We start from the raw sequence: 26912 nt of genomic DNA, 5'->3' as shown, positions 1-26912 counted from the left end.
TTCTCTTCTCTCTACAACCTGCATGTCTTTTGTTGCAACGTCTGATCACCCTGTGACACATGAGGAAGTTGGCCATCTTCAGCTGCTGCTGCTTTGTTGGAAGACACGAAGTGATCTGAGAGTCTCAGTTTCAACTGAAGAGAATAATCACGTCAGGGAAGAAGATGTGCCCACTACACATCAGCCTTTCTCAGCAATTATCTGGTTACATAGAGGAACCGTATGATTCCTGTACTTATATAATGCACTTTTGTCAGACACATTGTTGCTTACGGCCACACCACCCTGAACATACCCGACCTCGTCTGATCTCGGAAGCCAAGCAGGGTTGAACCTGCTTAGTACTTGGATGGGAGACTGCTTGGGAATACCAGGTGCTGTAAGCGTTTTCTCTTCTCTCTACAACCTGAATGTCTTTTGTTGCAACGTCTGATCACCCTGTGACACATGAGGAAGTTGGTCATCTTCAGCTGCTGCTGCTTTGTTGGCTGACACAAAGTGATCTGAGAGTCTCAGTTTCGGTTGCAGAGAATGATCACATCAGAGAAGATGATTTGCCCGCTACACATCAGCCTTTCTCGGCAATTATCTGGTTGCATAGAGGAACCGTATGATTCCAATACCTATATAATGCACATTTGTCAGAGACATTGTTGCTTACGGCCACACCACCTTGAATAAGCCCGACCTCGTCTGATCTCGGACACCAAGAAGGTTGTACCTGGTTAGTACTTGGATGGTAGAATATCTGGGAATACCAGGTGCTGTAAGCTGATTCTCTTCTCTCTACCACCTGCATGTCTTTTGTTGCAACGTCTGATCACCCTGTGACACATGAGGAAGTTGGTCATCTTCAGCTGCTGCTGCTGTGTTGGCAGACACAAAGTGATCTGAGAGTCTCAGTTTCAGCTGCAGAGAATAATCACGTCAGGGCAGAAGATGTGCCCACTACACATCAGCCTTTCTCCGAAATGATCTGGTTGCATAGAGGAACCGTATGATTCCAGTACCTATATAATGCACATTTGTCAGAGACATTGTTGCTTACGGCCACACCACCCTGAACATACCCGACCTCGTCTGATCTCGGAAGCCAAGGAGGGTTGGGCGTGGTTAGTACTTGGATGGAAGACCTCTTGGGAATACCAGGTGCTGTAAGCTTTTTCTCTTCTCTCGACCACCTGCATGTCTTTTGTTGCAACGTCTGATCACCCTGTGACACATGAGGAAGGTGGTCATCTTCAGCTGCTGCTGCTTTGTTGGCAGACACGAAGTGATCTGAGAGTCTCAGTTTCAGCTGCAGAGAATGATCACATGAGGGAAGAAGATTTGCCCACTACAAGTCAGCCTTTCTCGGCAATTATCTGGTTACATAGAGGAACCGTATGATTCCAGTACCTATATAATGCACATTTGTCAGAGACATTGTTGCTTACGGCCACACCACCCTGAATAAGCCCGACCTCGTCTGATCTCGGACGCCAAACAGGGTTGTACCTGGTTAGTACTTGGATGGGAGACAGCTTGGGAACACCAGGTGCTGTAAGCTTTTTCTCTTCTCTCTACCACCTGCATGTCTTTTGTTGCAACGTCTGATCACCCTGTGACACGTGAAGAAGTTGGTCATCTTCAGCTGCTGCTGCTTTGTTGATAGACACGAGGTGATCTGAGAGTCTCATTTTCAGCTGAAGAGAATAATCACATCAAGGAGGAAGATGAACCCACTACAAGTCAGCCTTTTTCGGCAATTATCTGGTTACACAGAGGAAGTGTATGATCCCAGTACCTATATAATGAACACTTGTCACCGATATTGTTGCTTACGGCCGCACCACCCTGAATATGCCTGACCTCGTCTGATCTTGGAAGAAAAGCTGGGTTGGGCCTGGTTAGTACTTGGATGGTGGACTATCTGGGAATACCAGGTGCTGTAAGCTGATTCTCTTCTCTCTACCACCTGCATGTCTTTTGTTGCAACGTCTGATCACCCTGTGACACATGAGGAAGTTGGTCATCTTCAGCTGCTGCTGCTTTGTTGGCAGACACAAAGTGATCTGAGAGTCTCAGTTTCAGCTGCAGAGAATAATCACGTCAGGGAAGAAGATGTGCCCACTACACATCAGCCTTTCTCGGAAATGATCTGGTTGCATAGAGGAACCGTATGATTCCAGTACCTATATAATGCACATTTGTCAGAGACATTGTTGCTTACGGCCACACCACCCTGAACATACCCGACCTCGTCTGATCTCGGAAGCCAAGGAGGGTTGGGCCTGGTTAGTACTTTAATGGGAGACTGCTTGGGAATACCAGGTGCTGTAAGCGTTTTCTCTTCTCTCTACAACCTGCATGTCTTTTGTTGCAACGTCTGATCACCCTGTGACACATGAGGAAGTTGGCCATCTTCAGCTGCTGCTGCTTTGTTGGAAGACACGAAGTGATCTGAGAGTCTCAGTTTCAACTGAAGAGAATAATCACGTCAGGGAAGAAGATGTGCCGACTACACATCAGCCTTTCTCAGCAATTATCTGGTTACATAGAGGAACCGTATGATTCCTGTACTTATATAATGCACTTTTGTCAGACCCGTTGTTGCTTACGGCCACACCACCCTGAACATACCCGACCTCGTCTGATCTTGGAAGCCAAGCAGGGTTGAACCTGCTTAGTACTTGGATGGGAGACTGCTTGGGAATACCAGGTGCTGTAAGCATTTTCTCTTCTCTCTACAACCTGCATGTCTTTTGTTGCAACGTCTGATCACCCTGTGACACATGAGGAAGTTGGTCATCTTCAGCTGCTGCTGCTTTGTTGGCTGACACAAAGTGATCTGAGAGTCTCAGTTTCAGTTGCAGAGAATGATCACATCAGAGAAGATGATTTGCCCGCTACACATCAGCCTTTCTCGGCCATTATCTGGTTGCATAGAGGAACCGTATGATTCCAGTACCTATATAATGCACATTTGTCAGAGACATTGTTGCTTACGGCCACACCACCCTGAATAAGCCCGACCTCGTCTGATCTCGGACACCAAGAAGGTTGTACCTGGTTAGTACTTGGATGGGAGACAGCTTGGGAATACCAGGTGCTGTAAGCTTTTTCTCTTCTCTCTACCACCTGCATGACTTTTGTTGCAACGTCTGATCACCCTGTGACACGTGAAGAAGTTGGTCATCTTCAGCTGCTGCTGCTTTGTTGATAGACACGAGGTGATCTGAGAGTCTCAGTTTCAGCTGAAGAGAATAATCACATCAAGGAGGAAGATGAACCAACTACAAGTCAGCCTTTTTCGGCAATTATCTGGTTACACAGAGGAAGTGTATGATTCCAGTACCTATATAATGCACATTTGTCACCGATATTGTTGCTTACGGCCGCACCACCCTGAATATACCTGACCTCGTCTGATCTTGGAAGAAAAGCAGGGTTGGGCCTGGTTAGTACTTGGATGGGAGACCACGTCGGAATACCAGGTGCTGTAAGCTTTTTCTCTTCTCTCTACCACCTGCATGTCTTTTGTTGCAACGTCTGATCACCCTGTGACACATGAGGAAGTTGGTCATCTTCAGCTGCTGCTGCTTTGTTGGCTGACACGAAGTGATCTGAGAGCCTCAGTTTCAGTTGCAGAGAATGATCACATCAGAGAAGATGATATGCCCGCTACACATCAGTCTTTCTCGGCAATTATCTGGTTGCATAGAGGAACCGTATGATTCCAGTACCTATATAATGCACATTTGTCAGAGACATTGTTGCTTACGGCCACACAACCCTGAACATGCCCGACCTAGTCTGATCTCGGAAGCCAAGCACAGTTGGGCCTGGTTTGTACTTGGATGGAAGACCTCTTGGGAATACGAGGTGCTGTAAGCTTTTTCTCTTCTCTGTACCACCTGCATGTCTTTTGTTGCAACGTCTGATCACCCTGTGACACATGAGGAAGTTGGTCATCTTCAGCTTCTGCTGCTTTGTTGGCAGACACAAAGTGATCTGAGAGTCTCAGTTTCAGCTCGAGAGAATAATCACGTCAGGGAAGAAGATGTGCCCACTACTTATCAGCTTTTCTCGGCAATTATCTGGTTACATAGAGGAACTGTATGATTCCAGTACCTATATAATGCACATTTGTCACAGTTATGGTTGCTTACGGCCACACCACCCTGAATATGCCCGACCACGTCTGATCTCGGAAGCCAAGCAGGTTTGGGCCTGGTTAGTACTTGGATGGTAGACTGTCTGGGAATACCAGGTGCTGTAAGCGTTTTCTCTTCTCTCTACAACCTGCATGTCTTTTGTTGCAACGTCTGATCACCCTGTGACACATGAGGAAGTTGGCCATCTTCAGCTGCTGCTGCTTTGTTGGAAGACACGAAGTGATCTGAGAGTCTCAGTTTCAACTGAAGAGAATAATCACGTCAGGGAAGAAGATGTGCCCACTACACATCAGCCTTTCTCAGCAATTATCTGGTTACATAGAGGAACCGTATGATTCCTGTACTTATATAATGCACTTTTGTCAGACACATTGTTGCTTACGGCCACACCACCCTGAACATACCCGACCTCGTCTGATCTCGGAAGCCAAGCAGGGTTGAACCTGCTTAGTACTTGGATGGGAGACTGCTTGGGAATACCAGGTGCTGTAAGCGTTTTCTCTTCTCTCTACAACCTGAATGTCTTTTGTTGCAACGTCTGATCACCCTGTGACACATGAGGAAGTTGGTCATCTTCAGCTGCTGCTGCTTTGTTGGCTGACACAAAGTGATCTGAGAGTCTCAGTTTCGGTTGCAGAGAATGATCACATCAGAGAAGATGATTTGCCCGCTACACATCAGCCTTTCTCGGCAATTATCTGGTTGCATAGAGGAACCGTATGATTCCAATACCTATATAATGCACATTTGTCAGAGACATTGTTGCTTACGGCCACACCACCTTGAATAAGCCCGACCTCGTCTGATCTCGGACACCAAGAAGGTTGTACCTGGTTAGTACTTGGATGGTAGAATATCTGGGAATACCAGGTGCTGTAAGCTGATTCTCTTCTCTCTACCACCTGCATGTCTTTTGTTGCAACGTCTGATCACCCTGTGACACATGAGGAAGTTGGTCATCTTCAGCTGCTGCTGCTGTGTTGGCAGACACAAAGTGATCTGAGAGTCTCAGTTTCAGCTGCAGAGAATAATCACGTCAGGGCAGAAGATGTGCCCACTACACATCAGCCTTTCTCCGAAATGATCTGGTTGCATAGAGGAACCGTATGATTCCAGTACCTATATAATGCACATTTGTCAGAGACATTGTTGCTTACGGCCACACCACCCTGAACATACCCGACCTCGTCTGATCTCGGAAGCCAAGGAGGGTTGGGCGTGGTTAGTACTTGGATGGAAGACCTCTTGGGAATACCAGGTGCTGTAAGCTTTTTCTCTTCTCTCGACCACCTGCATGTCTTTTGTTGCAACGTCTGATCACCCTGTGACACATGAGGAAGGTGGTCATCTTCAGCTGCTGCTGCTTTGTTGGCAGACACGAAGTGATCTGAGAGTCTCAGTTTCAGCTGCAGAGAATGATCACATGAGGGAAGAAGATTTGCCCACTACAAGTCAGCCTTTCTCGGCAATTATCTGGTTACATAGAGGAACCGTATGATTCCAGTACCTATATAATGCACATTTGTCAGAGACATTGTTGCTTACGGCCACACCACCCTGAATAAGCCCGACCTCGTCTGATCTCGGACGCCAAACAGGGTTGTACCTGGTTAGTACTTGGATGGGAGACAGCTTGGGAACACCAGGTGCTGTAAGCTTTTTCTCTTCTCTCTACCACCTGCATGTCTTTTGTTGCAACGTCTGATCACCCTGTGACACGTGAAGAAGTTGGTCATCTTCAGCTGCTGCTGCTTTGTTGATAGACACGAGGTGATCTGAGAGTCTCATTTTCAGCTGAAGAGAATAATCACATCAAGGAGGAAGATGAACCCACTACAAGTCAGCCTTTTTCGGCAATTATCTGGTTACACAGAGGAAGTGTATGATCCCAGTACCTATATAATGAACACTTGTCACCGATATTGTTGCTTACGGCCGCACCACCCTGAATATGCCTGACCTCGTCTGATCTTGGAAGAAAAGCTGGGTTGGGCCTGGTTAGTACTTGGATGGTGGACTATCTGGGAATACCAGGTGCTGTAAGCTGATTCTCTTCTCTCTACCACCTGCATGTCTTTTGTTGCAACGTCTGATCACCCTGTGACACATGAGGAAGTTGGTCATCTTCAGCTGCTGCTGCTTTGTTGGCAGACACAAAGTGATCTGAGAGTCTCAGTTTCAGCTGCAGAGAATAATCACGTCAGGGAAGAAGATGTGCCCACTACACATCAGCCTTTCTCGGAAATGATCTGGTTGCATAGAGGAACCGTATGATTCCAGTACCTATATAATGCACATTTGTCAGAGACATTGTTGCTTACGGCCACACCACCCTGAACATACCCGACCTCGTCTGATCTCGGAAGCCAAGGAGGGTTGGGCCTGGTTAGTACTTTAATGGGAGACTGCTTGGGAATACCAGGTGCTGTAAGCGTTTTCTCTTCTCTCTACAACCTGCATGTCTTTTGTTGCAACGTCTGATCACCCTGTGACACATGAGGAAGTTGGCCATCTTCAGCTGCTGCTGCTTTGTTGGAAGACACGAAGTGATCTGAGAGTCTCAGTTTCAACTGAAGAGAATAATCACGTCAGGGAAGAAGATGTGCCGACTACACATCAGCCTTTCTCAGCAATTATCTGGTTACATAGAGGAACCGTATGATTCCTGTACTTATATAATGCACTTTTGTCAGACCCGTTGTTGCTTGCGGCCACACCACCCTGAACATACCCGACCTCGTCTGATCTTGGAAGCCAAGCAGGGTTGAACCTGCTTAGTACTTGGATGGGAGACTGCTTGGGAATACCAGGTGCTGTAAGCATTTTCTCTTCTCTCTACAACCTGCATGTCTTTTGTTGCAACGTCTGATCACCCTGTGACACATGAGGAAGTTGGTCATCTTCAGCTGCTGCTGCTTTGTTGGCTGACACAAAGTGATCTGAGAGTCTCAGTTTCAGTTGCAGAGAATGATCACATCAGAGAAGATGATTTGCCCGCTACACATCAGCCTTTCTCGGCCATTATCTGGTTGCATAGAGGAACCGTATGATTCCAGTACCTATATAATGCACATTTGTCAGAGACATTGTTGCTTACGGCCACACCACCCTGAATAAGCCCGACCTCGTCTGATCTCGGACACCAAGAAGGTTGTACCTGGTTAGTACTTGGATGGGAGACAGCTTGGGAATACCAGGTGCTGTAAGCTTTTTCTCTTCTCTCTACCACCTGCATGACTTTTGTTGCAACGTCTGATCACCCTGTGACACGTGAAGAAGTTGGTCATCTTCAGCTGCTGCTGCTTTGTTGATAGACACGAGGTGATCTGAGAGTCTCAGTTTCAGCTGAAGAGAATAATCACATCAAGGAGGAAGATGAACCAACTACAAGTCAGCCTTTTTCGGCAATTATCTGGTTACACAGAGGAAGTGTATGATTCCAGTACCTATATAATGCACATTTGTCACCGGTATTGTTGCTTACGGCCGCACCACCCTGAATATACCTGACCTCGTCTGATCTTGGAAGAAAAGCAGGGTTGGGCCTGGTTAGTACTTGGATGGGAGACCACGTCGGAATACCAGGTGCTGTAAGCTTTTTCTCTTCTCTCTACCACCTGCATGTCTTTTGTTGCAACGTCTGATCACCCTGTGACACATGAGGAAGTTGGTCATCTTCAGCTGCTGCTGCTTTGTTGGCTGACACGAAGTGATCTGAGAGCCTCAGTTTCAGTTGCAGAGAATGATCACATCAGAGAAGATGATATGCCCGCTACACATCAGCCTTTCTCGGCAATTATCTGGTTGCATAGAGGAACCGTATGATTCCAGTACCTATATAATGCACATTTGTCAGAGACATTGTTGCTTACGGCCACACAACCCTGAACATGCCCGACCTAGTCTGATCTCGGAAGCCAAGCACAGTTGGGCCTGGTTTGTACTTGGATGGAAGACCTCTTGGGAATACGAGGTGCTGTAAGCTTTTTCTCTTCTCTGTACCACCTGCATGTCTTTTGTTGCAACGTCTGATCACCCTGTGACACATGAGGAAGTTGGTCATCTTCAGCTTCTGCTGCTTTGTTGGCAGACACAAAGTGATCTGAGAGTCTCAGTTTCAGCTCGAGAGAATAATCACGTCAGGGAAGAAGATGTGCCCACTACTTATCAGCTTTTCTCGGCAATTATCTGGTTACATAGAGGAACTGTATGATTCCAGTACCTATATAATGCACATTTGTCACAGTTATGGTTGCTTACGGCCACACCACCCTGAACATACCCGACCTCGTCTGATCTCGGAAGCCAAGCAGGGTTGAACCTGCTTAGTACTTGGATGGGAGACTGCTTGGGAATACCAGGTGCTGTAAGCGTTTTCTCTTCTCTCTACAACCTGAATGTCTTTTGTTGCAACGTCTGATCACCCTGTGACACATGAGGAAGTTGGTCATCTTCAGCTGCTGCTGCTTTGTTGGCTGACACAAAGTGATCTGAGAGTCTCAGTTTCGGTTGCAGAGAATGATCACATCAGAGAAGATGATTTGCCCGCTACACATCAGCCTTTCTCGGCAATTATCTGGTTGCATAGAGGAACCGTATGATTCCAATACCTATATAATGCACATTTGTCAGAGACATTGTTGCTTACGGCCACACCACCTTGAATAAGCCCGACCTCGTCTGATCTCGGACACCAAGAAGGTTGTACCTGGTTAGTACTTGGATGGGAGACAGCTTGGGAATACCAGGTGCTGTAAGCTTTTTCTCTTCTCTCTACCACCTGCATGTCTTTTGTTGCAACGTCTGATCACCCTGTGACACGTGAAGAAGTTGGTCATCTTCAGCTGCTGCTGCTTTGTTGATAGACACGAGGTGATCTGAGAGTCTCAGTTTCAGCTGAAGAGAATAATCACATCAAGGAGGAAGATGAACCCACTACAAGTCAGCCTTTTTCGGCAATTATCTGGTTACACAGAGGAAGTGTATGATTCCAGTACCTATATAATGCACATTTGTCACCGATATTGTTGCTTACGGCCGCACCACCCTGAATATACCTGACCTCGTCTGATCTTGGAAGAAAAGCAGGGTTGGGCCTGGTTAGTACTTGGATGGGAGACCACTTCGGAATACCAGGTGCTGTAAGCTTTTTCTCTTCTCTCTACCACCTGCATGTCTTTTGTTGCAACGTCTGATCACCCTCTGACACATGAGGAAGTTGGTCATCTTCAGCTGCTGCTGCTTTGTTGGCTGACACGAAGTGATCTGAGAGTCTCAGTTTCAGTTGCAGAGAATGATCACATCAGAGAAGATGATATGCCCGCTACACATCAGCCTTTCTCGGCAATTATCTGGTTGCATAGAGGAACAGTATGATTCCAGTACCTATATAATGCACATTTGTCAGAGACATTGTTGCTTACGGCCACACAACCCTGAACATGCCCGACCTAGTCTGATCTCGGAAGCCAAGCACAGTTGGGCCTGGTTTGTACTTGGATGGAAGACCTCTTGGGAATACGAGGTGCTGTAAGCTTTTTCTCTTCTCTGTACCACCTGCATGTCTTTTGTTGCAACGTCTGATCACCCTGTGACACATGAGGAAGTTGGTCATCTTCAGCTTCTGCTGCTTTGTTGGCAGACACAAAGTGATCTGAGAGTCTCAGTTTCAGCTCGAGAGAATAATCACGTCAGGGAAGAAGATGTGCCCACTACTTATCAGCTTTTCTCGGCAATTATCTGGTTACATAGAGGAACTGTATGATTCCAGTACCTATATAATGCACATTTGTCACAGTTATGGTTGCTTACGGCCACACCACCCTGAATATGCCCGACCACGTCTGATCTCGGAAGCCAAGCAGGTTTGGGCCTGGTTAGTACTTGGATGGTAGAATATCTGGGAATACCAGGTGCTGTAAGCTGATTCTCTTCTCTCTACCACCTGCATGTCTTTTGTTGCAACGTCTGATCACCCTGTGACACATGAGGAAGTTGGTCATCTTCAGCTGCTGCTGCTGTGTTGGCAGACACAAAGTGATCTGAGAGTCTCAGTTTCAGCTGCAGAGAATAATCACGTCAGGGCAGAAGATGTGCCCACTACACATCAGCCTTTCTCCGAAATGATCTGGTTGCATAGAGGAACCGTATGATTCCAGTACCTATATAATGCACATTTGTCAGAGACATTGTTGCTTACGGCCACACCACCCTGAACATACCCGACCTCGTCTGATCTCGGAAGCCAAGGAGGGTTGGGCGTGGTTAGTACTTGGATGGAAGACCTCTTGGGAATACCAGGTGCTGTAAGCTTTTTCTCTTCTCTCGACCACCTGCATGTCTTTTGTTGCAACGTCTGATCACCCTGTGACACATGAGGAAGGTGGTCATCTTCAGCTGCTGCTGCTTTGTTGGCAGACACGAAGTGATCTGAGAGTCTCAGTTTAAGTTGCAGAGAATGATCACATGAGGGAAGAAGATTTGCCCACTACAAGTCAGCCTTTCTCGGCAATTATCTGGTTACATAGAGGAACCGTATGATTCCAGTACCTATATAATGCACATTTGTCAGAGACATTGTTGCTTACGGCCACACCACCCTGAATAAGCCCGACCTCGTCTGATCTCGGACGCCAAACAGGGTTGTACCTGGTTAGTACTTGGATGGGAGACAGCTTGGGAACACCAGGTGCTGTAAGCTTTTTCTCTTCTCTCTACCACCTGCATGTCTTTTGTTGCAACGTCTGATCACCCTGTGACACGTGAAGAAGTTGGTCATCTTCAGCTGCTGCTGCTTTGTTGATAGACACGAGGTGATCTGAGAGTCTCATTTTCAGCTGAAGAGAATAATCACATCAAGGAGGAAGATGAACCCACTACAAGTCAGCCTTTTTCGGCAATTATCTGGTTACACAGAGGAAGTGTATGATCCCAGTACCTATATAATGAACACTTGTCACCGATATTGTTGCTTACGGCCGCACCACCCTGAATATGCCTGACCTCGTCTGATCTTGGAAGAAAAGCTGGGTTGGGCCTGGTTAGTACTTGGATGGTGGACTATCTGGGAATACCAGGTGCTGTAAGCTGATTCTCTTCTCTCTACCACCTGCATGTCTTTTGTTGCAACGTCTGATCACCCTGTGACACATGAGGAAGTTGGTCATCTTCAGCTGCTGCTGCTTTGTTGGCAGACACAAAGTGATCTGAGAGTCTCAGTTTCAGCTGCAGAGAATAATCACGTCAGGGAAGAAGATGTGCCCACTACACATCAGCCTTTCTCGGAAATGATCTGGTTGCATAGAGGAACCGTATGATTCCAGTACCTATATAATGCACATTTGTCAGAGACATTGTTGCTTACGGCCACACCACCCTGAACATACCCGACCTCGTCTGATCTCGGAAGCCAAGGAGGGTTGGGCCTGGTTAGTACTTTAATGGGAGACTGCTTGGGAATACCAGGTGCTGTAAGCGTTTTCTCTTCTCTCTACAACCTGCATGTCTTTTGTTGCAACGTCTGATCACCCTGTGACACATGAGGAAGTTGGCCATCTTCAGCTGCTGCTGCTTTGTTGGAAGACACGAAGTGATCTGAGAGTCTCAGTTTCAACTGAAGAGAATAATCACGTCAGGGAAGAAGATGTGCCGACTACACATCAGCCTTTCTCAGCAATTATCTGGTTACATAGAGGAACCGTATGATTCCTGTACTTATATAATGCACTTTTGTCAGACCCGTTGTTGCTTACGGCCACACCACCCTGAACATACCCGACCTCGTCTGATCTTGGAAGCCAAGCAGGGTTGAACCTGCTTAGTACTTGGATGGGAGACTGCTTGGGAATACCAGGTGCTGTAAGCATTTTCTCTTCTCTCTACAACCTGCATGTCTTTTGTTGCAACGTCTGATCACCCTGTGACACATGAGGAAGTTGGTCATCTTCAGCTGCTGCTGCTTTGTTGGCAGACACGAAGTGATCTTAGAGTCTCATTTTCAGCTGGAGAAAATTATCACGTCAGGGAACAAGATGTGCCCACTATATATCAGCCTTTTTCGGCAATTATCTTGTTACATAGAGGAACCATATGATTCCATTGCCTATATAATGCACATTTGTCACAGAGATTGTTGCTTACGGCCAAACCACCCTGAATATGTCTGACCTCGTTTGATCTCAGAAGCCAAGGAGGGTTTGGCCTGGTTAGTACTTTGATGAGAGACCGCTTGGGAATACCAGGTGCTGTAAGCTTTTTCTCTTCTCTCAACCACCTGCATGTCTTTTGTTGCAACGTCTGATCACCCTGTGACACATGAGGAAGTTGGTCATCTTCAGCTGCTGCTGCTTTGTTGGCAGACATGAAGTGATCTTAAAGTCTCATTTTCAGCTGGAGAAAATTATCACGTCAGGGAACAAGATGTGCCCACTACATATCAGCCTTTCTTGGCAATTATATGGTTGCATAGAGGAACCGTATGATTCCAGTACCTATATAATGCACATTTGTCACAAACATTGTTACTTACGGCCACACCACCCGGAATATGCCCAACCTCGTCTGATCTTGGAAGCCAAGCAGGGTTGGGCCTGGTTAGTACTTTGATGAGAGACCGCTAGGGAATACCAGGTGCTGTAAGCTTTTTCTCTTCTCTCTACCACCTGCATGTCTTTTGTTGCAACGTCTGATCGCCCTGTGACACATGAGGAAGTTGGTCATCTTCAGCTGCTGCTGCTTTGTTGGCAGACATGAAGTGATCTGAGAGTCTCAGTTTCAGTTGCAGAGAATGATCACATCAGAGAAGATGATTTACCCGCTACACATCAGCTTTTCTCGGCAATTATCTGGTTGCATAGAGGAACCGTATGATTCCAGTACCTATATAATGCACATTTGTCAGAGACATTGCTGCTTACGGCCACACCACCCGGAACATGCCTGACCTCGTCTGATCTCGGAAGCCAAGCAGGGTTGGGCCTGGTTAGTACTTGGATGGGAGACCACTTAGGGATACCAGGTGCTGTAAGCTTCTTCTCTACTCTCTACCACCTTCATGTCTTTTGTGGCAACGTCTGATCCTCCTGTGACACATGAGGAAGTTGGTAATCTTCAGCTGCTGCTGCTTCTTTGTTGGCAGACACGAAGTGATCTGAGAGTCTCAATTTCAGCTGCAGAGAATAATCACATCAGGGAAGAAGATGTGCCCAGTACACATCAGCCTTTCTCGGAAATTAACTGGTTGCATAGAGGAACCGTATGATTCCAGTACCTATATAATGCACATTTGTCAGAGACATTGTTGCTTACGGCCACACCACCCTGAACATGCCCGACCTCGTCTGATCTCGGAAGCCAAGGAGGGTTGGGCCTGGTTAGTACTTGGATGGAAGACCTCTTGGGAATACCAGGTGCTTTAAGCTTTTTCTCTTCTCTCTACCACCTGCATGTCTTTTGTTGCAACGTCTGATCACCCTATGACACATGAGGAAGTTGGTCATCTTCAGCAGCTGCTGCTGCTTTGTTGGCTGACACGAAGTGATCTGAGAGTCTCATTTTCAGCTGGAGAGAATAATCACGTCAGGGAAGAAGATGTGCCCACTATTTATCAACCTTTCTCGGCAATTATCTGGTTATATAGAGGAAACGTATGATTCCAGTACCTATACAATTTACATTTGTCACAGACATTGTTGCTTACGGCCACACCACCCTGAATATGCCCGACCTTGTCTGATCTCGGAAGCCAAGCAGGGTTGTGCCTGGTTAGTACTTGGATGGGAGACCGCTTAGGATTATCAGGTGCTGTAAGCTTTTTCTCTTCTCTCAACCACCTGCATGTCTTTTGTTGCAACGTCTGATCACCCTGTGACACATGAGGAAGTTGGTCATCTTCATTTTCTGCTGCTTTGTTGGCAGACACGAAGTGATCTTAGAGTCTCATTTTCAGCTGGAGAAAATTATCACGTCAGGGAAGAAGATGTGCCCACTACATATCAGCCTTTCTTGGCAATTATATGGTTGCATAGAGGAACCGTATGATTCCAGTACCTATATAATGCACATTTGTCACAGACATTGTTACTTACGGCCACACAACCCTGAGTATGCCCAACCTTGTCTGATCTTGGAAGCCAAGCAGGGTTGGTCCTGGTTAGTACTTGGATGGGAGACCGCTTGGGAATACCAGGTGCTGTAAGCTTTTTCTCTTCTCTCAACCACCTTCATGTCTTTTGTTGCAACGTCTGATCACCCTGTGACACATGAGGAAGTTGGTCATCTTCAGCTGCTGCTGCTTTGTTGGCAGACACGAAGTGATCTTAGAGTCTCATTTTCAGCTGGAGAAAATTATCACGTCAGGGAAGAAGATGTGCCCACTATATATCAGCCTTTTTCGGCAATTATCTTGTTACATAGAGGAACCATATGATTCCATTGCCTATATAATGCACATTTGTCACAGAGATTGTTGCTTACGGCCAAACCACCCTGAATATGTCTGACCTCGTCTGATCTCAGAAGCCAAGGAGGGTTGGGCCTGGTTAGTACTTTGATGAGAGACCGCTTGGGAATACCAGGTGCTGTAAGCTTTTTCTCTTCTCTCTACCACCTGCATGTCTTTTGTTGCAACGTCTGATCGCCCTGTGACACATGAGGAAGTTGGTCATCTTCAGCTGCTGCTGCTTTGTTGGCAGACATGAAGTGATCTGAGAGTCTCAGTTTCAGTTGCAGAGAATGATCACATCAGAGAAGATGATTTACCCGCTACACATCAGCCTTTCTCGGCAATTATCTGGTTGCATAGAAGAACCGTATGATTCCAGTACCTATATAATGCACATTTGTCAGAGACATTGCTGCTTACGGCCACACCACCCGGAACATGCCTGACCTCGTCTGATCTCGGAAGCCAAGCAGGGTTGGGCCTGGTTAGTACTTGGATGGGAGACCACTTGGGAATACCATGTGCTTTAAGCTTCTTCTCTACTCTCTACCACCTTCATGTCTTTTGTGGCAACGTCTGATCCTCCTGTGACACATGAGGAAGTTGGTCATCTTCAGCTGCTGCTGCTTCTTTGTTGGCAGACACGAAGTGATCTGAGAGTCTCAATTTCAGCTGCAGAGAATAATCACATCAGGGAAGAAGATGTGCCCAGTACACATCAGCCTTTCTCGGAAATTAACTGGTTGCATAGAGGAACCGTATGATTCCAGTACCTATATAATGCACATTTGTCAGAGACATTGTTGCTTACGGCCACACCACCCTGAACATGCCCGACCTTGTCTGATCTCGGAAGCCAAGGAGGGTTGGTTCTGGTTAGTACTTGGATGGAAGACCTCTTGGGAATACCAGGTGCTTTAAGCTTTTTCTCTTCTCTCTACCACCTGCATGTCTTTTGTTGCAACGTCTGATCACCCTGTGACACATGAGGAAGTTGGTCATCTTCAGCTGCTGCTGCTTTGTTGGAAGACACGAAGTGATCTGAGAGTCTCAGTTTCAGCTGAAGAGAATAATCACGTCAGGGAAGAAGATGTGCCCACTACACATCAGCCTTTCTCAGCAATTATCTGGTTACATAGAGGAACCGTATGATTCCTGTACTAATATAATGCACTTTTGTCAGACACATTGTTGCTTACGGCCACACCACCCTGAACATACCCGCCCTCGTCTGATCTCGGAAGCCAAGCAGCGTTGAGCCTGCTTAGTACTTGGATGGGAGACTGCTTGGGAATACCAGGTGCTGTAAGCGTTTTCTCTTCTCTCTACAACCTGCATGTCTTTTGTTGCAACATCTGATCACCCTGTGACACATGAGGAAGTTGGTCATCTTCAGCTGCTCCTGCTTTGTTGGCTGACACAAAGTGATCTGAGAGTCTCAGTTTCAGTTGCAGAGAATGATCACATCAGAGAAGATGATTTGCCCGCTACACATCAGCCTTTCTCGGCAATTATCTGGTTGCATAGAGGAACCGTATGATTCCAGTACCTATATAATGCACATTTGTCAGAGACATTGTTGCTTACGGCCACACCACCCTGAATAAGCCAGACCTCGTCTGATCTCGGACACCAAGAAGGTTGTACCTGGTTAGTACTTGGATGGGAGACAGCTTGGGAATACCAGGTGCTGTAAGCTTTTTCTCTTCTCTCTACCACCTGCATGTCTTTTGTTGCAACGTCTGATCACCCTGTGACACGTGAAGAAGTTGGTCATCTTCAGCTGCTGCTGCTTTGTTGATAGACACAAGGTGATCTGAGAGTCTCAGTTTCAGCTGAAGAGAATGATCACATCAGAGAAGATGATATGCCCGCTACACATCAGCCTTTCTCGGCAATTATCTGGTTGCATAGAGGAACCGTATGATTCCAGTACCTATATAATGCACATTTGTCAGAGACATTGTTGCTTACGGCCACACCACCCTGAACATGCCCGACCTCGTCTGATCTCGGAAGCCAAGCAGGGTTGAGCCTGCTTAGTACTTGGATGGGAGACTGCTTGGGAATACCAGGTGCTGTAAGCTTCTTCTCTTCTCTCTACCACCTGCATGTCTTTTCTTGCAACGTCTGATCATCCTGTGACACATGAGGAAGTTGGTCATCTTCAGCAGCTGCTGCTTCTTTGTTGGCAGACACGAAGTGATCTGAGAGTCTCAGTTTCAGCTGCAGAGAATAATCACATCAGGGAAGAAGATGTGCCCACTACAAGTCAGCCTTTCTCTGCAATTATCTGGTTACATAGAAGAAGTGTATGATTCCAGTACCTATATAATGCACATTTGTCACAGCTATTGTTGCTTACGGCCGCACCACCCTGAATATGCCCGACCTCGTCTGATCTCGGAAGCCAAGGAGGGTTGGGCGTGGTTAGTACTTGGATGGAAGACCTCTTGGGAATACCAGGTGCTGTAAGCTTTTTCTCTTCTCTCTACCACCTGCATGTCTTTTGTTGCAACGTCTGATCACCCTGTGACACATGAGGAAGTTGGTCATCTTCAGCTGCTGCTGCTTTGTTGGCTGACACGAAGTGATCTGAGAGTCTCAGTTTCAGTTGCAGAGAATGATCACATCAGAGAAGATGATATGCCCGCTACACATCAGCCTTTCTCTGCAATTATCTGGGTGCATAGAGGAACCGTATGATTCCAGTACCTATATAATGCACATTTGTCAGAGACATTGTTGTTTACGGCCACACAACCCTGAACATGCCCGACCTCATCTGATCTCGGAAGCCAAGCAGGGTTGGGCCTGGTTTGTACTTGGATGGAAGACCTCTTCGGAATACCAGGTGTTGTAAGCTTTTTCTCTTCTCTCTACCACCTGCATGTCTTTTGTTGCAATGTCTGATCACCCTGTGACACATGAGGAAGTTGGTCATCTTCAGCTTCTGCTGCTTTGTTGGCAGACACAAAGTGATCTGAGAGTCTCAGTTTCAGCTCGAGAGAATAATCACGTCAGGGAAGAAGATGTGCCCACTACTTATCAGCCTTTCTTGGCAATTATCTGGTTGCATAGAGGAACCGTATGATTCCAGTACCTATATAATGCACATTTGTCAGAGACATTGTTGCTTACGGCCACACCACCCTGAACATGCCCGACCTCGTCTGATCTCGGAAGCCAAGCAGGGTTGAGCCTGATTAGTACTTGGATGGGAGACTACTTGGGAATACCAGGTGCTGTAAGCTTCTTCTCTTCTCTCTACCACCTGCATGTCTTTTGTTGCAACGTCTGATCATCCTGTGACACATGAGGAAGTTGGTCATCTTCAGCAGCTGCTGCTTCTTTGTTGTTAGACACGAAGTGATCTGAGAGTCTCAGTTTCAGCTGCAGAGAATGATCACATCAGGGAAGAAGATGTGCCCATAACAAGTGAGCCTTTCTCGGAAATTATCTGGTTACATAGAGGAAGTGTATGATTCCAGTACTTATATAATGCACATTTGTCACAGAAATTGTTCCTTACGGCCACACCACCCTGAATATGCCCGACCTCGTCTGATCTCGGAAGATAAGGAGGGTTGGGCCTGGTTAGTACTTCAATGGGAGACTGCTTGGGAATACCAGGTGCTGTAAGCGTTTTCTCTTCTCTCTACAACCTGCATGTCTTTTGTTGCAACGTCTGATCACCCTGTGACACATGAGGAAGTTGGTCATCTTCAGCTGCTGCTGCTTTGTTGGAAGACACGAAGTGATCTGAGAGTCTCAGTTTCAGCTGAAGAGAATAATCACGTCAGGGAAGAAGATGTGCCCACTACACATCAGCCTTTCTCAGCAATTATCTGGTTACATAGAGGAACCGTATGATTCCTGTACTTATATAATGCACATTTGTCACAGACATTGTTGCTTACGGCCACACCACCGCTCAATATGCCTGACCTCGTCTGATCTCGGAAGCCAAGCAGGGTTGGTTCTGGTTAGTACTTGGGTGGGAGACCGCTTGAAAATACCATTTGCTGTAAGCTTTTTCTCTTCTCTCTACAACCTGCATGTCTTTTGTTGCAACGTCTGATCACCCTCTGACACATGAGGAAGTTGATCATCTTCAGCTGCTGCTGCTGCTTTGTTGGCAGACATGAAGTGATCTGAGAGTCTCAGTTTCAGCTCCAGAGAATAATCACATCAGGGAAGAAGATGTGCCCACTAAGAGTCAGCCTTTCTCGGCAATTATCTGGTTACATAGAGGAAGTGTATGATTCCAGTACCTATATAATACACATTTGTACCAGATATTGTTGCTTACAGCCACACCACCCTGAATAAGCTCGACCTCGTCTGATCTCGGAAGCCAAGCAGGGTTGGGCCTGGTTAGTTCTTGAATGGGAGACCGCTTGCGAATACCAGGTGCTGTAAGCTTTTTCTCTTCTCTCTACAACCTGCATGTCTTTTGTTGCAATGTCTGATCACCCTGTGACACATGAGGAAGTTGGTCATCTTCAGCTTCTGCTGCTTTGTTGGCAGACACGAAGTGATCTGAGAGTCTCAGTTTCAGCTGAAGAGAATGATCACATCAAGAAGGAAGATGTGCCCACTAAGAGTCAGCCTTTCTCGGCAATTATCTGGTTACATAGAGGAAGTGTATGATTCCAGTACCTATATAATACACATTTGTCACAGAGATTGTCGCTTACGGCCACACCACCCTGAATATAATATGCCCGACCTCGTCTGATCTCGGAAGCCAAGCAGGGTTGTGCCTGGTTAGTACTTGGGTGGGAGACTGCTTGGGAATACCAGGTGCTGTAAGCTTTTTCTCTTCTCTCTACCACCTGCATGTCTTTTGTTGTAACATCTGATCACCCTGTGACACATGAGGAAGTTGGTCATCTTCAGCTGCTGCTGCTTTGTTGGCAGACACAAAGTGATCTGAGAGTCTCAGTTTCAGCTGCAGAGAATAATCACATCAGGGAAGAAGATATGCCCACTACACATCAGCCTTTCTCGGCAATTATCTGGTTACATAGAGGAACTGTATGATTCCAGTACCTATATAATGCACATTTGTCAAAGACTTTGTTGCTTACGGCCACACCACCCTGAACATATCCGACCTTGTCCGATCTCGGAAGCCAAGCACGGTTGGGCCTGGTTAGTACTTGGATGGGAGACTGCTTTGGAATACCAGGTGCTGTAAGCTTTTTCTCTTCTCTCTACCACCTGCATGTCTTTTGTTGTAACATCTGATCACCCTGTGACACATGAGGAAGTTGATCATCTTCAGCTGCTGCTGCTTTGTTGGCAGACACAAAGTGATCTGAGAGTCTCAGTTTCAGCTGCAGAGAATAATCACATCAGGGAAGAATATATGCCCACTACACATCAGCCTTTCTCGGCAATTCTCTGGTTACATAGAGGAACTGTATGATTCCAGTACCTATATAATGCACATTTGTCAAAGACTTTGTTGCTTACGGCCACACCACCCTGAACATATCCGACCTTGTCCGATCTCGGAAGCCAAGCACGGTTGGGCCTGGTTAGTACTTGGATGGGAGACTGCTTTGGAATACCAGGTGCTGTAAGCTTTTTCTCTTCTCTCGACCACCTGCATGTCTTTTGTTGCAAAGTCTGATCACCCTGTGACACATGAGGAAGTTGGTCATCTTCAGCTGCTGCTGCTTTGTTGGCAGACACGAAGTGATCTGAGAGTCTCAGTTTCAGCTGCAGAGACTTATCACATCAGGGAAGAAGATGTGCCCACTAAGAGTCAGCCTTTCTCTGCAATTATCTGGTTACATAGAGGAACTGTATGATTCCAGTACCTATATAATGCACATTTGTCACAGTTATGGTTGCTTACGGCCACACCACCCTGAATATGCCCGACCTCATCTGATCTCGGAAGCCAAGCAGGTTTGGACCTGGTTAGTACTTGGATGGGAGACTGCTTGGGAATACCAGGTGCTGTAAGCTTTTTCTCTTCTCTCTACCACCTGCATGTCTTTTGTTGCAACGTCTGATCACCCTGTGACACATGAGGAAGTTGGTCATCTTCAGCTGCTGCTGCTTTGTTGGCAGACACGAAGTGATCTGAGAGTCTCAGTTTCAGCTGCAGAGAATAATCACATCAGGGAAGAAGATGTGCCCACTACAAGTTAGCCTTTCTTGGCAATTATCTGGTTGCATAGAGGAACCGTATGATTCCAGTACCTATATAATGCACATTTGTCACAGACATTGTTACTTACGGCCACACCACCCTGAATATGCCCGACCTCGTCTGATCTCAGAACCCAAGCAGGGTTGGGCCTTGTTAGTACTTGAATGGGAGACTGCTTGGGAATACCAGGTGCTGTAAATTTTTTCTCTTCTCTCTACCACCTGCATGTCTTTTGTTGCAATGTCTGATCGCCCTGTGACACATGAGGAAGTTGATCATCTTCAGCTGCTGCTGCTTTGTTGGCAGACACGAAGTGATATGAGAGTCTCAGTTTCAGCTGGAGAGAATAATCACGTCAGGGAAGATGTTTCCACTACTTATCAGCCTTTCTTGGCAATTATCTGGTTGCATAGAGGAACCGTATGATTCCAGTACCTATACAGTTTATATTTGTCACAGACATTGTTGCTTACGGCCACACCACTCTGAATATGCCCGACCTCGTCTGATCTCGGAAGCCAAGGAGGGTTGGGCCTGGTTAGTACTTGGATGGAAGACCTCTTGGGAATACCAGGTGCTTTAAGCTTTTTCTCTTCTCTCTACCACCTGCATGTCTTTTGTTGCAACGTCTGATCACCCTGTGACACATGAGGAAGTTGGTCATCTTCAGCAGCTGCTGCTGCTTTGTTGGCAGACACGAAGTGATCTGAGAGTCTCAGTTTCAGCTGCAGAGAATGATCACATCAGGGAAGAAGATGTGCCCATAACAAGTGAGCCTTTCTCGGAAATTATCTGGTTACATAGAGGAAGTGTATGATTCCAGTACTTATATAATGCACATTTGTCACTGAAATTGTTCCTTACGGCCACACCACCCTGAATATGCCCGACCTCGTCTGATCTCGGAAGCCAAGGAGGGTTGGGCCTGGTTAGTACTTCAATGGGAGACTGCTTGGGAATACCAGGTGCTGTAAGCGTTTTCTCTTCTCTCTACCACCTGCATGTCTTTTGTTGCAACGTCTGATCACCCTGTGACACATGAGGAAGTTGGTCATCTTCAGCTGCTGCTGCTTTGTTGGCAGACACGAAGTGATCTGAGAGTCTCAGTTTCAGCTGCAGAGAATAATCACATCAGGGAAGAAGATGTGCCCACTACAAGTTAGCCTTTCTTGGCAATTATCTGGTTGCATAGAGGAACCGTATGATTCCAGTACCTATATAATGCACATTTGTCACAGACATTGTTACTTACGGCCACACCACCCTGAATATGCCCGACCTCGTCTGATCTCAGAACCCAAGCAGGGTTGGGCCTTGTTAGTACTTGAATGGGAGACTGCTTGGGAATACCAGGTGCTGTAAATTTTTTCTCTTCTCTCTACCACCTGCATGTCTTTTGTTGCAATGTCTGATCGCCCTGTGACACATGAGGAAGTTGATCATCTTCAGCTGCTGCTGCTTTGTTGGCAGACACGAAGTGATATGAGAGTCTCAGTTTCAGCTGGAGAGAATAATCACGTCAGGGAAGATGTTTCCACTACTTATCAGCCTTTCTTGGCAATTATCTGGTTGCATAGAGGAACCGTATGATTCCAGTACCTATACAGTTTATATTTGTCACAGACATTGTTGCTTACGGCCACACCACTCTGAAAATGCCCGACCTCGTCTGATCTTGGAAGCCAAGCAGGGTTGGGCCTGGTTAGTACTTGGATGGGAGACAGCTTGGGAATACCAGGTGCTGTAAGCTTTTTCTCTTCTCTCAACCACCTGCATGTCTTTTGTTGCAACGTCTGATCACCCTGTGACACATGAGGAAGTTGGTCATCTTCAGCAGCTGCTGCTGCTTTGTTGGCAGACACGAAGTGATCTGAGAGTCTCAGTTTCAGCTGAAGAGAATGATCACATCAAGAAGGAAGATGTGCCCACTAAGAGTCAGCCTTTCTTGGAAATTATCTGGTTACATAGAGGAAGTGTATGATTCCAGTACTTATATAATGCACATTTGTCACAGAAATTGTTCCTTACGGCCACACCACCCTGAATATGCCCGACCTCGTCTGATCTCGGAAGCCAAGGAGGGTTGGGCCTGGTTAGTACTTCAATGGGAGACTGCTTGGGAATACCAGGTGCTGTAAGCGTTTTCTCTTCTCTCTACAACCTGCATGTCTTTTGTTGCAACGTCTGATCACCCTGTGACACATGAGGAAGTTGGTCATCTTCAGCTGCTGCTGCTTTGTTTGAAGACACGAAGTGATCTGAGAGTCTCAGTTTCAGCTGAAGAGAATAATCACGTCAGGGAAGAAGATGTGCCCACTACACATCAGCCTTTCTCAGCAATTATCTGGTTACATAGAGGAACCGTATGATTCCTGTACTTATATAATGCACATTTGTCACTGACATTGTTGCTTACGGCCACACCACCCTCAATATGCCTGACCTCGTCTGATCTCGGAAGCCAAGCAGGGTTGGGCCTGGTTAGTACTTGGGTGGGAGACCGCTTGAAAATACCATTTGCTGTAAGCTTTTTCTCTTCTCTCTACAACCTGCATGTCTTTTGTTGCAACGTCTGATCACCCTGTGACACATGAGGAAGTTGGTCATCTTCAGCTGCTGCTACTGCTTTGTTGGCAGACATGAAGTGATCTGAGAGTCTCAGTTTCAGCTCCAGAGAATAATCACATCAAGGTGGAAGATGTGCCCACTAAGAGTCAGCCTTTCTCGGCAATTATCTGGTTACATAGAGGAAGTGTATGATTCCAGTACCTATATAATACACATTTGTACCAGATATTGTTGCTTACCGCCACACCACCCTGAATAAGCTCGACCTCGTCTGATCTCGGAAGCCAAGCAGGATTGGGCCTGGTTAGTTCTTGAATGGGAGACCGCTTGCGAATACCAGGTGCTGTAAGCTTTTTCTCTTCTCTCTACCACCTGCATGTCTTTTGTTGCAACGTCTGATCACCCTGTGACACATGAGGAAGTTGGTCATCTTCAGCTTCTGCTGCTTTGTTGGCAGACACGAAGTGATCTGAGAGTCTCAGTTTCAGCTGAAGAGAATGATCACATCAAGAAGGAAGATGTGCCCACTAAGAGTCAGCCTTTCTCGGCAATTATCTGGTTACATAGAGGAAGTGTATGATTCCAGTACCTATATAATACACATTTGTCACAGAGATTGTCGCTTACGGCCACACCACCCTGAATATAATATGCCCGATCTCGTCTGATCTCGGAAGCCAAGCAGGGTTTTGCCTGGTTAGTACTTGGGTGGGAGACTGCTTGGGAATACCAGGTGCTGTAAGCTTTTTCTCTTCTCTCTACCACCTGCATGTCTTTTGTTGTAACATCTGATCACCCTGTGACACATGAGGAAGTTGGTCATCTTCAGCTGCTGCTGCTTTGTTGGCAGACACAAAGTGATCTGAGAGTCTCAGTTTCAGCTGCAGAGAATAATCACATCAGGGAAGAATATATGCCCACTACACATCAGCCTTTCTCGGCAATTATCTGGTTACATAGAGGAACTGTATGATTCCAGTACCTATATAATGCACATTTGTCAAAGACTTTGTTGCTTACGGCCACACCACCCTGAACATATCCGACCTTGTCCGATCTCGGAAGCCAAGCACGGTTGGGCCTGGTTAGTACTTGGATGGGAGACTGCTTTGGAATACCAGGTGCTGTAAGCTTTTTCTCTTCTCTCGACCACCTGCATGTCTTTTGTTGTAACATCTGATCACCCTGTGACACATGAGGAAGTTGGTCATCTTCAGCTGCTGCTGCTTTGTTGGCAGACACGAAGTGATCTGAGAGTCTCAGTTTCAGCTGCAGAGAATTATCACATCAGGGAAGAAGATGTGCCCACTACAAGTCAGCCTTTCTCTGCAATTATCTGGTTACATAGAGGAACTGTATGATTCCAGTACCTATATAATGCACATTTGTCACAGTTATGGTTGCTTACGGCCACACCACCCTGAACATGCCCGACCTCGTCTGATCTCGGAAGCCAAGGAGGGTTGGGCCTGGTTAGTACTTGGATGGAAGACCTCTTGGGAATACCAGGTGCTTTAAGTTTTTTCTCTTCTCTCTACCACCTGCATGTCTTTTGTTGCAACGTCTGATCACCCTGTGACACATGAGGAAGTTGGTCATCTTCAGCTGCTGCTGCTTTGTTTGAAGACACGAAGTGATCTGAGAGTCTCAGTTTCAGCTGAAGAGAATAATCACGTCAGGGAAGAAGATGTGCCCACTACACATCAGCCTTTCTCAGCAATTATCTGGTTACATAGAGGAACCGTATGATTCCTGTACTTATATAATGCACATTTGTCACAGACATTGTTGCTTACGGCCACACCACCCTCAATATGCCTGACCTCGTCTGATCTCGGAAGCCAAGCAGGGTTGGGCCTGTTTAGTACTTGGGTGGGAGACCGCTTGAAAATACCATTTGCTGTAAGCTTTTTCTCTTCTCTCTACAACCTGCATGTCTTTTGTTGCAACGTCTGATCACCCTGTGACACATGAGGAAGTTGGTCATCTTCAGCTGCTGCTGCTGCTTTGTTGGCAGACATGAAGTGATCTGAGAGTCTCAGTTTCAGCTCCAGAGAATAATCACATCAAGGAGGAAGATGTGCCCACTAAGAGTCAGCCTTTCTCGGCAATTATCTGGTTACATAGAGGAAGTGTATGATCCCAGTACCTATATAATACACATTTGCACCAGATATTGTTGCTTACCGCCACACCACCCTGAATAAGCTCGACCTCGTCTGATCTCGGAAGCCAAGCAGGGTTGGGCCTGGTTAGTTCTTGAATGGGAGACCGCTTGCGAATACCAGGTGCTGTAAGCTTTTTCTCTTCTCTCTACCACCTGCATGTCTTTTGTTGCAACGTCTGATCACCCTGTGACACATGAGGAAGTTGGTCATCTTCAGCTTCTGCTGCTTTGTTGGCAGACATGAAGTGATCTGAGAGTCTCAGTTTCAGTTGCAGAGAATGATCACATCAGAGAAGATGATTTACCCGCTACACATCAGCCTTTCTCGGCAATTATCTGGTTGCATAGAGGAACCGTATGATTCCAGTACCTATATAATGCACATTTGTCAGAGACATTGCTGCTTACGGCCACACCACCCGGAACATGCCTGACCTCGTCTGATCTCGGAAGCCAAGCAGGGTTGGGCCTGGTTAGTACTTGGATGGGAGACCACTTGGGAATACCAGGTGCTGTAAATTTTTTCTCTTCTCTCTACCACCTGCATGTCTTTTGTTGCAACGTCTGATCACCCTGTGACACATGAGGAAGTTGGTCATCTTCAGCTGCTGCTGCTTTGTTGGCAGACATGAAGTGATCTGAGAGTCTCAGTTTCAGTTGCAGAGAATGATCACATCAGAGAAGATGATTTACCCGCTACACATCAGCCTTTCTCGGCAATTATCTGGTTACATAGAGGAACCGTATGATTCCAGTACCTATATAATGCACATTTGTCAGAGACATTGCTGCTTACGGCCACACCACCCGGAACATGCCTGACCTCGCCTGATCTCGGAAGCCAAGCAGGGTTGGGCCTGGTTAGTACTTGAATGGGAGACCACTTGGGAATACCAGGTGCTGTAAGCTGATTCTCTTCTCTCTCCCACCTACATGTCTTTTGTTGCAATGTCTGATCGCCCTGTGACACATGAGGAAGTTGGTCATCTTCAGCTGCTGCTGCTTTGTTGGCAGACACGAAGTGATATGAGAGTCTCAGTTTCAGCTGGAGAGAATAATCACGTCAGGGAAGATGTTTCCACTACTTATCAGCCTTTCTTGGCAATTATCTGGTTGCATAGAGGAACCGTATGATTCCAGTACCTATACAGTTTATATTTGTCACAGACATTGTTACTTACGGCCACACCACCCTGAATATGCCCGACCTCGTCTGATCTTGGAAGCCAAGCAGGGTTGGGCCTGGTTAGTACTTGGATGGGAGACCGCTTGGGAATACCAGGTGCTGTAAGCTTTTTCTCTTCTCTCAACCACCTGCATGTCTTTTGTTGCAACGTCTGATCACCCTGTGACACATGAGGAAGTTGGTCATCTTCAGCTGCTGCTGCTTTGTTGGCAGACACGAAGTGA

The 26912-nt window shown here is 46.6% G+C and overlaps 3 non-coding genes and 60 pseudogenes across 3 annotated transcripts; all 63 read left to right on the top strand.

The window, feature by feature from the left end:
* The first annotated feature begins 267 nt into the window (after positions 1-267).
* Positions 268-386, top strand: LOC140313468 (5S ribosomal RNA; annotated as a pseudogene).
* A 656-nt stretch (positions 387-1042) lies between these two features.
* Positions 1043-1161, top strand: LOC140300497 (5S ribosomal RNA; annotated as a pseudogene).
* A 269-nt stretch (positions 1162-1430) lies between these two features.
* LOC140292590 (5S ribosomal RNA) lies at positions 1431-1549 on the top strand (annotated as a pseudogene).
* Positions 1550-1818: 269 nt separating this feature from the next.
* Positions 1819-1937, top strand: LOC140290817 (5S ribosomal RNA; annotated as a pseudogene).
* A 269-nt stretch (positions 1938-2206) lies between these two features.
* Positions 2207-2325, top strand: LOC140300090 (5S ribosomal RNA; annotated as a pseudogene).
* A 269-nt stretch (positions 2326-2594) lies between these two features.
* Positions 2595-2713, top strand: LOC140279981 (5S ribosomal RNA; annotated as a pseudogene).
* Positions 2714-3369: 656 nt separating this feature from the next.
* LOC140300319 (5S ribosomal RNA) lies at positions 3370-3488 on the top strand (annotated as a pseudogene).
* Positions 3489-3757: 269 nt separating this feature from the next.
* LOC140296503 (5S ribosomal RNA) lies at positions 3758-3876 on the top strand (annotated as a pseudogene).
* Positions 3877-4145: 269 nt separating this feature from the next.
* Positions 4146-4264, top strand: LOC140311222 (5S ribosomal RNA; annotated as a pseudogene).
* A 269-nt stretch (positions 4265-4533) lies between these two features.
* LOC140313464 (5S ribosomal RNA) lies at positions 4534-4652 on the top strand (annotated as a pseudogene).
* A 656-nt stretch (positions 4653-5308) lies between these two features.
* Positions 5309-5427, top strand: LOC140300496 (5S ribosomal RNA; annotated as a pseudogene).
* Positions 5428-5696: 269 nt separating this feature from the next.
* Positions 5697-5815, top strand: LOC140292589 (5S ribosomal RNA; annotated as a pseudogene).
* Positions 5816-6084: 269 nt separating this feature from the next.
* LOC140290816 (5S ribosomal RNA) lies at positions 6085-6203 on the top strand (annotated as a pseudogene).
* Positions 6204-6472: 269 nt separating this feature from the next.
* On the top strand, positions 6473-6591 carry LOC140300089 (5S ribosomal RNA; annotated as a pseudogene).
* Positions 6592-6860: 269 nt separating this feature from the next.
* Positions 6861-6979, top strand: LOC140288998 (5S ribosomal RNA; annotated as a pseudogene).
* A 656-nt stretch (positions 6980-7635) lies between these two features.
* LOC140300318 (5S ribosomal RNA) lies at positions 7636-7754 on the top strand (annotated as a pseudogene).
* Positions 7755-8023: 269 nt separating this feature from the next.
* On the top strand, positions 8024-8142 carry LOC140296502 (5S ribosomal RNA; annotated as a pseudogene).
* A 269-nt stretch (positions 8143-8411) lies between these two features.
* LOC140313458 (5S ribosomal RNA) lies at positions 8412-8530 on the top strand (annotated as a pseudogene).
* Positions 8531-8799: 269 nt separating this feature from the next.
* Positions 8800-8917, top strand: LOC140296995 (5S ribosomal RNA; annotated as a pseudogene).
* Positions 8918-9186: 269 nt separating this feature from the next.
* Positions 9187-9305, top strand: LOC140300375 (5S ribosomal RNA; annotated as a pseudogene).
* Positions 9306-9574: 269 nt separating this feature from the next.
* On the top strand, positions 9575-9693 carry LOC140296501 (5S ribosomal RNA; annotated as a pseudogene).
* A 269-nt stretch (positions 9694-9962) lies between these two features.
* Positions 9963-10081, top strand: LOC140285867 (5S ribosomal RNA; annotated as a pseudogene).
* Positions 10082-10350: 269 nt separating this feature from the next.
* On the top strand, positions 10351-10469 carry LOC140300495 (5S ribosomal RNA; annotated as a pseudogene).
* A 269-nt stretch (positions 10470-10738) lies between these two features.
* LOC140292588 (5S ribosomal RNA) lies at positions 10739-10857 on the top strand (annotated as a pseudogene).
* A 269-nt stretch (positions 10858-11126) lies between these two features.
* Positions 11127-11245, top strand: LOC140290815 (5S ribosomal RNA; annotated as a pseudogene).
* A 269-nt stretch (positions 11246-11514) lies between these two features.
* Positions 11515-11633, top strand: LOC140300087 (5S ribosomal RNA; annotated as a pseudogene).
* Positions 11634-11902: 269 nt separating this feature from the next.
* Positions 11903-12021, top strand: LOC140279974 (5S ribosomal RNA; annotated as a pseudogene).
* A 269-nt stretch (positions 12022-12290) lies between these two features.
* LOC140292054 (5S ribosomal RNA) lies at positions 12291-12409 on the top strand (annotated as a pseudogene).
* A 269-nt stretch (positions 12410-12678) lies between these two features.
* On the top strand, positions 12679-12797 carry LOC140281733 (5S ribosomal RNA; annotated as a pseudogene).
* A 269-nt stretch (positions 12798-13066) lies between these two features.
* LOC140309732 (5S ribosomal RNA) lies at positions 13067-13185 on the top strand (annotated as a pseudogene).
* A 272-nt stretch (positions 13186-13457) lies between these two features.
* Positions 13458-13576, top strand: LOC140307074 (5S ribosomal RNA; annotated as a pseudogene).
* Positions 13577-13848: 272 nt separating this feature from the next.
* LOC140289867 (5S ribosomal RNA) lies at positions 13849-13967 on the top strand (annotated as a pseudogene).
* A 269-nt stretch (positions 13968-14236) lies between these two features.
* Positions 14237-14355, top strand: LOC140291593 (5S ribosomal RNA; annotated as a pseudogene).
* Positions 14356-14624: 269 nt separating this feature from the next.
* Positions 14625-14743, top strand: LOC140267390 (5S ribosomal RNA; annotated as a pseudogene).
* Positions 14744-15012: 269 nt separating this feature from the next.
* LOC140279711 (5S ribosomal RNA) lies at positions 15013-15131 on the top strand (annotated as a pseudogene).
* Positions 15132-15403: 272 nt separating this feature from the next.
* Positions 15404-15522, top strand: LOC140294655 (5S ribosomal RNA; annotated as a pseudogene).
* Positions 15523-15791: 269 nt separating this feature from the next.
* Positions 15792-15910, top strand: LOC140292883 (5S ribosomal RNA; annotated as a pseudogene).
* A 656-nt stretch (positions 15911-16566) lies between these two features.
* LOC140300360 (5S ribosomal RNA) lies at positions 16567-16685 on the top strand (annotated as a pseudogene).
* Positions 16686-16957: 272 nt separating this feature from the next.
* Positions 16958-17076, top strand: LOC140270508 (5S ribosomal RNA; annotated as a pseudogene).
* A 269-nt stretch (positions 17077-17345) lies between these two features.
* On the top strand, positions 17346-17464 carry LOC140277947 (5S ribosomal RNA; annotated as a pseudogene).
* A 269-nt stretch (positions 17465-17733) lies between these two features.
* LOC140298790 (5S ribosomal RNA) lies at positions 17734-17852 on the top strand. The gene has a single exon (XR_011914398.1). It is a non-coding gene; the product is annotated as a 5S ribosomal RNA (ribosomal RNA).
* A 272-nt stretch (positions 17853-18124) lies between these two features.
* On the top strand, positions 18125-18243 carry LOC140319358 (5S ribosomal RNA; annotated as a pseudogene).
* A 661-nt stretch (positions 18244-18904) lies between these two features.
* LOC140308211 (5S ribosomal RNA) lies at positions 18905-19023 on the top strand (annotated as a pseudogene).
* Positions 19024-19292: 269 nt separating this feature from the next.
* Positions 19293-19416, top strand: LOC140268503 (5S ribosomal RNA; annotated as a pseudogene).
* A 269-nt stretch (positions 19417-19685) lies between these two features.
* On the top strand, positions 19686-19804 carry LOC140318904 (5S ribosomal RNA; annotated as a pseudogene).
* A 269-nt stretch (positions 19805-20073) lies between these two features.
* On the top strand, positions 20074-20192 carry LOC140318893 (5S ribosomal RNA; annotated as a pseudogene).
* Positions 20193-20461: 269 nt separating this feature from the next.
* On the top strand, positions 20462-20580 carry LOC140298902 (5S ribosomal RNA). The gene has a single exon (XR_011914499.1). It is a non-coding gene; the product is annotated as a 5S ribosomal RNA (ribosomal RNA).
* Positions 20581-20849: 269 nt separating this feature from the next.
* On the top strand, positions 20850-20968 carry LOC140292431 (5S ribosomal RNA; annotated as a pseudogene).
* A 266-nt stretch (positions 20969-21234) lies between these two features.
* Positions 21235-21353, top strand: LOC140317336 (5S ribosomal RNA; annotated as a pseudogene).
* A 272-nt stretch (positions 21354-21625) lies between these two features.
* On the top strand, positions 21626-21744 carry LOC140277404 (5S ribosomal RNA; annotated as a pseudogene).
* Positions 21745-22013: 269 nt separating this feature from the next.
* Positions 22014-22132, top strand: LOC140292429 (5S ribosomal RNA; annotated as a pseudogene).
* A 266-nt stretch (positions 22133-22398) lies between these two features.
* On the top strand, positions 22399-22517 carry LOC140300258 (5S ribosomal RNA; annotated as a pseudogene).
* A 272-nt stretch (positions 22518-22789) lies between these two features.
* Positions 22790-22908, top strand: LOC140277396 (5S ribosomal RNA; annotated as a pseudogene).
* Positions 22909-23177: 269 nt separating this feature from the next.
* Positions 23178-23296, top strand: LOC140293309 (5S ribosomal RNA; annotated as a pseudogene).
* Positions 23297-23568: 272 nt separating this feature from the next.
* On the top strand, positions 23569-23687 carry LOC140292743 (5S ribosomal RNA; annotated as a pseudogene).
* A 269-nt stretch (positions 23688-23956) lies between these two features.
* Positions 23957-24080, top strand: LOC140279631 (5S ribosomal RNA; annotated as a pseudogene).
* Positions 24081-24349: 269 nt separating this feature from the next.
* Positions 24350-24468, top strand: LOC140318882 (5S ribosomal RNA; annotated as a pseudogene).
* Positions 24469-24737: 269 nt separating this feature from the next.
* On the top strand, positions 24738-24856 carry LOC140269178 (5S ribosomal RNA; annotated as a pseudogene).
* A 269-nt stretch (positions 24857-25125) lies between these two features.
* On the top strand, positions 25126-25244 carry LOC140294700 (5S ribosomal RNA; annotated as a pseudogene).
* A 272-nt stretch (positions 25245-25516) lies between these two features.
* Positions 25517-25635, top strand: LOC140286541 (5S ribosomal RNA; annotated as a pseudogene).
* Positions 25636-25904: 269 nt separating this feature from the next.
* Positions 25905-26023, top strand: LOC140300931 (5S ribosomal RNA; annotated as a pseudogene).
* Positions 26024-26292: 269 nt separating this feature from the next.
* LOC140298667 (5S ribosomal RNA) lies at positions 26293-26411 on the top strand (annotated as a pseudogene).
* A 266-nt stretch (positions 26412-26677) lies between these two features.
* LOC140297541 (5S ribosomal RNA) lies at positions 26678-26796 on the top strand. Its single transcript, XR_011913267.1, has one exon. It is a non-coding gene; the product is annotated as a 5S ribosomal RNA (ribosomal RNA).
* Positions 26797-26912: the final 116 nt, after the last annotated feature.

The sequence above is a fragment of the Leuresthes tenuis genome, unplaced genomic scaffold (genome assembly GCF_036924035.1).
Source record: "Leuresthes tenuis unplaced genomic scaffold, fLeuTen1.0.hap1 SCAF_1, whole genome shotgun sequence".
NCBI lineage: Eukaryota > Metazoa > Chordata > Actinopteri > Atheriniformes > Atherinopsidae > Leuresthes > Leuresthes tenuis.
The sequence above is the reverse complement of the archived record's forward strand: the minus strand, read 5'-3'. Positions and strand labels throughout refer to the sequence as shown.